The sequence below is a fragment of the Telopea speciosissima genome, chromosome 9 (assembly GCF_018873765.1).
Source record: "Telopea speciosissima isolate NSW1024214 ecotype Mountain lineage chromosome 9, Tspe_v1, whole genome shotgun sequence".
NCBI lineage: Eukaryota > Viridiplantae > Streptophyta > Magnoliopsida > Proteales > Proteaceae > Telopea > Telopea speciosissima.
The window spans coordinates 40,414,560-40,426,559 of NC_057924.1; positions in this window are offsets into that span (position 1 = coordinate 40,414,560).

Consider the following 12,000-nt stretch of genomic DNA (forward strand, 5'->3'; position numbering starts at 1 on the left):
GACCATCCTACCCCTGCCCGGGTGGGGTCCACCCCCCTTATTAGAGGCACTGGGGAACTGGGCTGAACAGGGACTGGAGGTGATAATTTTCCATCCCTAAACGGATACGGATGCGAACCTAATTCAGATTTTTGACTATTCGTTTACCTCCCTAATTTGTATAACCCGGATCTTCCTCTCCCTGGCAAATATGATTCACACTCAATCCATGTCTCTCAATTGTCTGAGCTCTTTTCCTCATTCTCTAGGACCTATCGAATCTTCAAGAACCCTCAAGATCATTAGTTATTTATTTTTTAATATTTAGAGTTATCTATTCGAATCAAATAGAATTTTTTTCCAGGTGATATTAATTTGGATATGGATAACCCTAAATGTGTACGGATGCAAATCAAATTTGGATTTTCGACTATTCATTTACATCCCTATTCAAAATGCCTATTGGATTTGGTGTAATCCTAAGGAAAAGAACCTAATAAATTGCCACCAGATAAAAGACATGAATACTGCATACCACACAAAAAAATGGCAAGTCAAGATATGAAGCTTACTATTATTAAGAATGGATTGGCATAACTCAACAAGGTGCTTAGTCCTCAATCCAGGGTTCCCCACGGCCCAAATTCTTTTAGAGAGTTCACAGGATTAAAAAAAAGTGCCAAATGGTTCTCTTTCCTACTTACTATTGAGACCTCATTTCCTCCCCTCAAAAATATGTCCAGAAAGAGCGTGGGACTTATTATTTATAGCTCGGGAGGTTCCCAGGCCCCAAGTAGCATTCCAAATCCCCACGTTCAGGATTTCTTTAAAATTGTCTAACAATGTGTTTTAAAAATCATGGAAATTGAATTGCCATGCACAGAAAAGACCAAGCCCAAAACCCTTAAGAACTAAGACCCCTTCTAGTTCAGTTTCATACTTGAATGGGGCCCAGTCTCAACTAGTGAGTGAATTGACTGAAGCCAACACCAGAGTAGTTGAGGCCGGCACCATCTTGCCCCTAGCCGATGCCGGAAAAATCTCATTTTGAGCGGGCATAATACATTTTTTATCCATTCTGGATATTTTCAAAATTATGGGCTCTTCGAGTTTTGATTTGCAGGTACCTTATCTTGTCTTTGCCGACCTTAAAACTCACTTAGACTCTTTTAGAAACCATAGAGGACATGATGGAGGTTGCTATAAATGTTCGGTTTCATCCCAAACCCTTGATAAGTTGATTGATGTAGTTTTATCCATCTAAAGCTCAAAACCCGCCAATCCCCTTAGAACGAAGGAGTTCTCTAAGAGTTGGGATAATGAATACTTGCCTTGGCTGTAGGTAATACACGAGGCTATAAATAAAAATCTCCTTACATGTTGTAAGGGGATCTTTGTTGAGTTTTTCAGAGTTCTCATAAGTTCTTAATTAGAGCCCAAAAGAGAGAGAGAGAGAGAGAGAGAGAGTTTTCTGCAAGTCTGTTGCAGTGTCCCGAGTTGAACGTTTCTAACCTGAACTTAGTCTGCTTCAACCCTCTTACCTCCTTCACGATTTGAAGAGAGGTGAGTCTTTTTTCTTTTGCCTTCGATTTCATTTAATTTCATTTACACAATCAGATATCTTTTGATAAGTGAGAGTACCTCATTGTTGCCCAATAAGACAGTGGCGTTGTGCCATGGTTGAAAGCATGATTCAGTATATTCCTTGTAGTTTTCTTCAGATCTCTTGAAGTCAATCTTAGATCTACGTCTTACCTTTCTATAGTGATTTCTTGGGATTTTTCTGACCCTTTTTGCAACCTTTTTAATTTTTTGTTCAGTCGACAAATTTTAGCATATGTGTACTTCACTTTCAAGCTTCGACTTTTATCTTCGGTTTGATTCTCTAAAAACCTTCATGATGTTTCATGGACGATTTTTGCCATGTTCTATCATGTTTCATAAATTTTCATTGTTGTTTTTCTAGTGTGGGGCTTTTCCCCTTTCATTTCATGTTTTTCCTTCCATAGGTCATTCTTATACCTAAGGTATTTTGGTATTTTCACATGTGCACAAACTTCTTAGGATTTATTCTTGATTTTGTTGTTGGATTATTTGCATTTGATGTATGTTCATACAACCCAATTTAATTTTATTAAATTAATTAATACATTTTCATATTCATGTGCTTGTTGTAATTATTTCGATAATGTGCAATTTCCTACTTTTACCATTACATGTTAACAACTATGGACAGTTTTGAGCACTCTATTCTAGGGTTTTCGCATTGTGTATTTCCATAATAGAGATTAGTATGAAAATATAAATGTGGGCACTTAATTGTGTTGAACAATGATCCATTGGATTCCCGATTTGGTTTACTGCCACTGTATTCGCAAGGTGATTTCAGTAATTACTTTTTCCTATATCTAAGAGGCACTTACTATTGCTTTTATATTTCATGCAATCATTGTGATCCAATAGTTGATGTCTACCGACATGACTGACTACACATTGGATACTCGTTGTATGGTGCATATGCATGAATGGGGGTTGTAAGTACCGTGGTCCTCAGGACGAGGGTTCCTCAACCTTATGTTGACAAGGATTGGCTTTGATGAATAACGACATATCGTTCCGACATATCATCATAGAGATTGGGATCATACTTCATAAAGAAATAGAGTCGCCACCTAGGATTAAGGCCTAGGACCCAATGGGTGTAGCCCCATCTGGGATAAGCGGAAAGGGTTACGTGATTCCATATGGTCTGATCAGAGATTCAGGGTAAATAGTCAGGTTACGAGAGTGGGAAGGTGTTAGGCACCCACTTTGCCCAGATAAATCGATCTTTCTATTAGATACTTGTTTTCGAATATTCTCCCTTAATAATATATCTTATACTAACATGCAAGGCTAAGTTATGATGCACTAATCATGACAAAGAAAGAAAAATCATTTACTATGTACACTAAAGCGAGTTACTTTAATTGTCTACATTATGCCAAAAATAATAAGAAGGAAAGAGACAGATGCCTGTCAAGAAATACAAGAAATAAATGAAAATATACCAAATACGAAATATGTGATGTCCCACGGCTCAGGTGGAAACAGACGATCGGCTTGCCTCTCTCTTGTCGGACAGAGTAAGCACTATATGAGATGGGTTTCGTTACTCAGACTTCGAGCAAAGCAATGGCTGTATAAGGGATTCTCGTTATCTGTATACAGACAGAATACCGGCTATAAAAGGAGACTTTTGTTATCCGTATGTGAATGGAATAACATCTTGACTAGGAGGCGAGTATTCTTCACTCAAGCGGGTAATCGATGGATCTACCCACAACTCGGAATACTACTCAAAATTTACTCATAAAGGCTTGAAAGAGCACAAAAATTGGACTGGGAGGGTCTCCCTAGGCCTGGAATCCATGAAATGAGGGGACGGGGATCATCCTATTTATAGGGCTGGATAGGTCCTCCACGACGCTGTGGATGACGTCATCCTGCTGACGTCAAAAACCTCCATGGCGGCGTGGCTCTGTACACCATTGTCTTGGGGGACCTCCACGGTGCCGTGGGACACTGTCCACGGTGCCGTGGATAGTATAATCCCCCTCATTTCACCTTTTGGGCCCAAATGGGCCATTTTTAGGGTTCAGAGTGTATCTAGGCCCATGGGCTTGGTCTTTTTGGGTTTTTTTCTCCCTTTTGACTCTTCAGACCGTCGTGGTTGGGGAAGGTGAGCAATACCTCCTTCAGCATTTGGTAAAAAGGTCTTATAAGTCATTTTAGGGATGTTAGGGTGATTTGGCTTAGATATAGGGGCAAGAGTCTTTCTTGAGAGAGATATCGATGTCTGTCCATGTCCTATTGTCATCATCGCCGGGGGGTGACAAAATTCAATGTCTACAGGGGTGTTTCTCAATATGATTTCACACCCCGATAGGGTGAACATCCAAATATGTGAGTAAGTAAATAATGATCGATCAAAATCTGGGGCCTCGGCAATATTAGTTTAATATTACTATTTAAAAGATTTTTTGAATACATTTTGTTGATCATTGGTCCTAACTAGGGGTGCAAGTTTGGCCTTGTCGGTCCGAACCCGCCCTAAGCCCGAACAGGGTCTGGGCTGAGATACTTGGCCCTGAGTTAGGGTCAGGTCGAGCCACGGTTAAGGCCTTGGGCTAAGCCCAGTCCGGCCCAGCCTGACCTTGTTTTAAGTTATATTATAAATACATATTGATATACTATATATAGTATAAACTTTAAATGTCACACATATTTTATTATATATGAAGATAATAAGTGATAATATTTTATTATAGTGTTATTTTATGTAAAATTGATAATTTTCTCCCCGACCCAGCCCAACTCAGTCTAGTCCTTTCATCTCTCCCTTCCCCCACTTCATGATCAGGGTCAATCAGAGTCAGCTTGGCTTGACCCTAAGGGCGGGTTAGGGTCAGATCGGGTCAAGCATGGGCCCAACTAAGGGGACTCAACGTTGGGCTGGGGTTTTAAAAAGTCCAGCCCAAACCGACCTTGTTGTGGCCCTAGTCCTAACTGTTATAGCCGCAGCCAAAATACACCCTAATTTTTTGGGCTAAATTGAATTTTCATTGGTTGATGTTGCAATGCTACCAACTGTCAACACATGTGACTTTGGGCCGTAACAGTCAAAGGGAAAGCTCGAACACAAGGATGAGATTCACACCTTGATGGGCGATTGCACCACTCAAAGGTAAGCTTTTAACCCTAAAAGTTATGTATCCATACCCTCTTTGAAGACTTTAAAGTACGAGCCAAGGCCCAAAGACTTTACTGTTCTTGTTTAGCCTTTTCAGTAGGAACGGATTGTCGAATGGACCCACTGCTGATGAGTCTGTTCGAAAGTCCATTTGCGCTGTTGACCTCTTTTGTAAAAAAAACTCCTGTGGGACCCGCATACCCCGTGCCCCGAGCATTTTAGATGTGTCTCCGAACATGGTGGACCCCACCCTTAACCTTCCCTATCATTGTTGGACCTCATAGCTGGGCCCACAAGCCTTATGATGTGTTAAAAATGGATTTTTAGAACTAAGGACCTAAACCAAACAGACCTTAAGTGGTCACTTATTATAAATAGGACCTTAGGGCCATTTGTTAGCCATTCAATACCTCACAACCAAACCGTGGAAGCAAGGAGGAGAAGAAAAGAAAGGAAAGAGAAGAAGAGAAGGAGAGCAAGAAGGTTGGCTTTGTGGCTTGCTGATTTGGGGAATCACTATAAGACATTCCATCCATTCTAGGTAAGCCTATACCTTCTCTCTCTTTTCCCTAGCCTTGGTTCTTAAGAATCCTTTCTTGGATCGGTTCTAGCCTAGGGTTCTTCTTGAACCCAAGGTGCTACCTTAGGAGTATATGAGTTCAGTAATGGACTCTACCATCCCTTGCATGCACCTAATAACCTGCTTCGAATAGTCCACATTGCTGTATTTTTGGACTCTTGACCTAACCCCTGTTTGATGAACCATAGAAGGATCCCAATCCTTAAATCCCTAAGACCATGCTTAGGCTAGGTCATGACAACCCTAATGGACTGTGGAATGACTCTCTCTAAGCCCTAAGACCATCAAACACCAGGGGGTTAAGGTTGGAAATCAAAACAACTAAGAAATTCGCATACTGGTTTGAATGGATTTACGAACGGACCTAGGCATCGGGCCTCCGTTCAAAAATCCGTTCAGCCTTTAATGTTTAAAACTTGATCTTTGGCCTGAACGGATTCATCAACGGACCCACTGGGTGTGCCTCCATTTGAAAATCCATTTACCCCCTTTCCTCTCGGCTTTTCATTTACTGAGAATGGGTTCACGAATGGACTCATAGCATCTGCCTCCGTTTAAAAATCCGTTCGTTACAAACTGCTTAACTCCTGCTCACTATTTTAACCATAATTTGGTCTATACACATCGTATCGATGCATTTCAAGTTGCGTTGTAAACTATACTTCTAGGGCTACATTTCATATGAAGAAAATCCTGACCAAATTGGAGTGGAAGGTCATCCAAAGTGGGCCCAAACCTGGTTGATGTGTTTTGACAGCAAGGGTTAGAATTAAATCTATTTACCCCGATGACTTCAAACTGAGGGTTCCACTTGGAACCCAAGGTGTGGCTTAGGAGGATTATGAGTTTCACTAATGTACTCTAACCCCTCACTTTATAGACCTAAATACCTCCTTTGAGCAACCCTAGTTGCTGACCTAAGGCCCCATGATCTTAACCCTATACTATGGATTCAAGAGGGATCCAATCCTCGGACCCTAAGACCAATGCTTAGGTTAGGTCATTGTGACCTTTATGAACTCTATGACGACCTCCCCAAACCCTAAAATAATAATATACATAAGGATTGAGGTTGGAAAATGATGACTTGAAGAACCACTATTTTGCCCCGAACGAATTTACGAACGAACCCACAGGACTGGGTTACGTTCGAAAATCCTTTTGTACTCTTTTACTGTTTTATGAATTTAAAACCTTGGGGATCCTTCCTACACTTCCTAACACTATTGTTCACGCACTTTTAGGCTACCAATCTACTATGGGGAAAAATGTATCATGTCGATCGATAACGAATACTACGAGCGATACACGAACTATGTGAGTGGGTTTTGGGTGATTGTTTGGGTTTGCTTATTATTAAATATTCATTTACCATGCTACTTGTATGATTAATAAGCATATTGCATATTTGCATTATTTATCTTGATTGTGAACTGATTCGAATGTGGATATGTGAATTGCTTCATTATTATATCAGGTTACAGTGTCGGGTGTACCAGTACTGGAACCCCAACAATGTTTATGAACTCTTATTGTTTGTCATATTGGCCTATATGCATCGTGTCGTGCTGGTACCCGGGTGCTAGATGGAATGGGACGTTGATGCACCCGGAATACCTCTCGAGACGATAGGATCTGCACGTAGTATAACTATATTTAGGATCTTATTTCTCTATGCTACGACCCTTACCAACAGGGGTTTAGGTGTTGGGTGGTCAGGGCTCCTTGCCTGTGGAGGAGAGAGGCCAGCTCAAGGATGACTCCTGATCATCGGGGTCTGTCACTGGGTGAATTTGGTGACTTCGACCGATGTAGGCTCCCTGGTAACAATAGAGGTTTCATTATGGCGATAATATAAGTGACCCATGGTATCTCCTGAGTTGTTACAGTAGCATATACTTAGACTTAAATTATTTGCTAGGTGAAAAATCTACTAGCATTTACATGCATCATTGGCTATGTGTGAATTGTATGTTTGTGCATTCCCCATCCCCTCACTGGGCTCAGTGGAGCTTACCCCCATTGCGCAACCCTTTTTAGTTGTATGCAGGTGCTTCTTTCATTTGGTGTGAATCGATCAGAGCCGGTAACATAGGACTTTGATTGTTGGCGTACACTTGAGGATTGTGCACAACTTTATCCTTTCCATTTCGTTTATAATTTACATTGTGTAAGCTTGACAACACTACTACTGTTTGAGTTTCAATTAATATTTTGGGTTAAAAATGTAATATATTTAATTATCTATCACTTAGACTCAAACCTTTATGTTATTGTAAATGCTTCCGCACTTTTGTATCTACATTTGCTTTTATTGTAAATGTATTTCTTCCACACTCTAATATTACTATGATTTAATATTAGTTTATGACTGTGAGTTGGCCACTGCATCGAGATCCTGACGGTAATGTGGGATGACGCGTGTTATCCCAGTCATACCCTTTTATTGTACATTATCCATTATCGGGATGGGGGTGTGGTACTAACACTCACGATTAATTATGCAGTGCACTTGTAATTTTAGCAAATTGTTTGATTCCATACTTGTGAGGGGGCATTATGGATGTTGGTAGTATAGGGAGAAAGTGTAATGAAAATTTCTATTATAGGGGTTTTTTTAGGTTACACCTTTTGTCAAGATATTCTTTTATGCAATTAAGGATAACTTATGACATGATCTTGACCGTTGATTTGTAATATCCTAATTAAGGTTTTTCTATTTAAAGAGAAGTTTAGTTCAAACCCTAGTTGTTGTACTACAATTATTCTCAACACAATTTTCTTAGAGTTGAGAGAGATCAAACTTTGGAGATCATGTTCTTGTGTTATATTCCTTTAGAGGAACTTGTCATTAATGCATTCTAGGTAACATACTTTGGTTGACTACTCCCATCGACCAAAGTTGCTGTCATAGTAGATCTCTGTCTCGGGTGTGCCGGACCCGGTGTCTCTAGTCGAGGATCTCGCCTCCGCATCCCAATTACCTATTGGAAGTGTTTTCCCAACAATGTTGGTATATGGGACCCACGCATCAACCCGTGCACTCGAATTCAGATAAATAACCTATTTTGGGGCTATTGGGCCTTAGCCAAACATGCCTTTAGGCTCATCCCTATATAAACCCAACTTGAAACTAACAAACCAAATCACTATTACAATCGTTGGAAGAGAAAGAAAAGAAGAGAAGGAAAAGGAAGAAAGAAGGAGAAAGAGACGAAGAAGACGAAGAGGGAGGACTTGGAGCTACCAAATCAAGGTAAGAACCTCACCATCTCCTCCATTTTCTATAATGTTCCAAGGCTGATTTTGCTGAATCAAATCTCTTACCCAATGGCTTTGCCTAAGTGTATAGGATCAAGCTTGAAATCGGTCTTGTTCCTAAATTTTTAAATGAAATATATCTCTAGTCAATTCTCTCCAAGGCTTAGGATTTGACTATTTTCAAAGTCCTGAATTTATAAGAACTATTACCTAGTATATTCCTATAAGAATTCATTTAGAAATTCATGAAATTGGAGCTAAATCACCTTATGCACGTTCAATCCAAACCTTCTAACCTAAGCTTGGTTCTAAATTAGCTTGATCCTTAATCATTCCTCAACTTACATGTGAGAATTATGTAATTGAAAGCTAAATCCAGCCATGCATGGCTGGTTTGACTCAATTGAAACCCAAACCCCATACATGCACCCAGTCCCAACATCAATCCATCAAATTACCCATTTCTCTAACCAAATTTGAGTTATGGAAACTCAAATTTGTATGTAACCATCAACCTTGTAGCCAATTGAGCAATTCCATATAAAAAAACCCCTCTAAAACCCCTGTTTTCGACCATAATTTTGCGGCTACAAAATCTCTGGTTGATGCCTCTAGTCGACTACTCCCATCGACTAGAGAATGCGACCACAGTCAAAATTTTAGCCTAGCTACTGCCCAACTCTGGATGATCCCTCTGGTCGACTGAACCCATCGACCAGAGTTGTTGTCAAGCCTATTATAGCTCTTAAACCTACTCTAGCCTAACCCTATAGCTACCCTAGGATCCCATCTACCTTCATACAAGTGTTGACACATGTGTACGGCTTACCAATCATAGGATAGCACCATTTGGATGATGTGGCCTATCGGAAAACATTTTGAAGATCGATCCAACAACACAAACGTAAACACGACAAGGTGAGTGGGGATAGACAATTGTTTTCTTTTTTGGGAATGTTTATTTCATTTAGTTGTTTTGTTAGATATCATGCATATTTATGATATTCATTCTTATATATTGTTTGAGACTGTTCTATTGATTCATTATTATTTATGGCATATGGATTATGGAACTATGGATAGTTAATGATGTGATGGTGAGATGTGTTTGAAAGTGAATCTTTGCCATGCTAGTTTAGATGTTGTAGTTGGCTTGAAAACGAGTGGTATGGTGAGCTGTAGTATGGGATGCGGAAACACTGTACACCTCGTACTATATCATTTAATCTGCATAAGGCTAGGAATGTCATACCTTGGTGTTATGACCCTTACCAACAGGGGTACAAGTGTTGGATGATCATAGCTCCCTGATGTCTGAGGAGTGAGTTGTAAGTCGGGATAGAGTAGACTATGATTATCAGGGTCTACCCACGGGTGGTATGCGATGCCACTACCAATGTGGGTTCCCAGGGTAATGACTGGGGATTCGGTGCGTTAAGGTGCAGAAGGAGATGTGAATGTTTCCCCAATTATTACAGTAACTCAAGTTTAGAGACTTAGACATTGTTGTTTGGTGGAATTAAGATTTAAAATTGAAACCATGCATATAGAATCTTATGTTTATAAATGCTTGTGTGTTTTATCTTCACTCGCTAGGCTCAGTAGAGCTCACCCCCGTGGAATATCTGCTTTTAGATGATCTTGTAGGTGGATGTTATGGTAGCGGGGAGGATTACTTGAAGGCGGAGGGTGATGATAATTGTGAGCATGCTGGAGTGAACCCAGAGGGGTGTGACCCCTATCATGCGAGTAATTAGGATATCCCTGGAGAACAGGAATTAATGATGAGGACCTCTCTTTTTGTTTCTTTTTTATGTTCCCTTACATTCTTTTGATGGATGAAAATCCTTTGTAAATATTAGTTAGGTTACATGTTTCCTTTTGGAAATTGTTTATATGATTTAACTGAATGTGGAAAATGGGAAGAAGACAATGAAACTTGAACCTTTGTCTAAATACTAACTTTTAGCGTACTCTGACTTACGAAATCTTTCGTTATTTTAATATTTGGTAATGTTTGTGACGTGTATTTTCTGCATCTGAATCTTGAAGGTTTTCAGATGCTTTGGGTATTCGGGTCAACCATCGGATCCTCCCAGGGGTGGTTTCTGGGTGTGACAATTTAGGATCACACCACTTGGCGCGATCTAATCTTTTAGATTGTGATCTCATAACTTAGCCTTTTCTATTTAAGAGAAGCTTCATTAAAACCCTACGAGCATAATTGCACAACACAATTAAGAGAGAAAAGTTAAATAGAGAATAAAGATAGTCTTCTTCCTCCTCAAGCAAGGATTTTTGGCCATTGGAGATGGAGCAATCAACGGAGATCGTGAATTTATGGTGCATTCCTTTGGAGGAATACGTCACTTGTGCTTTTCAAGTAATCAACTGTGGCACCAACTTGTTAGTGATGTGGCAATATGGCTTCATCCCTATCTACAGTATAATGGAGATAAGAGAGGTACAAGCGATTCTATGTTTGTTGGAAGAGCATTATTCTCCAACGAGTCTTTTGTCTCCTAAACCAGCTATATGTAGAATGGGTTGGGAGATGAAAAATAACAAGTAAAATTGAGAGCATCCACAGAGGAACCCTAATCTCTAGCGAGTGATTTACAATCCTCACAGTCACTGAAACCTAATATTGATATTAGAGCACAAGTTTCTCTCTCGAATCAGTGTGTGACCATTGCTGCAACTGAATTTTGGTGTATCACCCTTGCTGCTATAACTTCGTTACTCATCCATTGCGGCTGCATCCACTTGTCGTCCCTGCTTGCTGGTCGCTACCCCCATTTAATCATTTTTTTGAAAAAGATAAACTTTTTGATCACTTACTTGTTACCTTCTCTCGCACTTGCCGACCAATCAGAATTTTATAGAACAGTGTTGCTTCCTTGCATATCGATCAACGCTGCATCGCCACCACTGCACCTGAAGGAGCTCCTCAATGCCCATCTACTCACACTCAGGCTCGAGATCGGTTCATAGAGTGGGCTCGAGTTGGGTGGCTTCTGTAATTTTTTTTTTCTGTTTATAAATTGCAATTGTGCGTAAGCACTGGCCTTACACTTTGCCATTGCCAACTGCTACAATTTTTTTTAAATCTGAGTACATCGCTGTTGTTCGCGACTAGCCTTCCACTTTGCCTTTGCACTATCGCTACCTTTAGACTCTACAAATACATCTTGAGCTTCGTCTCAAATCTTGTAGTGATAAACTCTTATGAGCTAAAGCTTTGAGGATTGCAAGAAGTTTTATTGCTAATCAGCTCCTTTACTCACTCCATCACCGTTTAACTTTAATCCATCTCCGTTTCTTCTTCCTATATCTACTACCTGAGCAGGTAGTTCTATAACATAGCTCTTCTTAAATAGATATAATATTTTATTTTATTGCATTGGTTGAAGATAAATTTGCTTTCTGTTAGGACACAAGTAGTGCT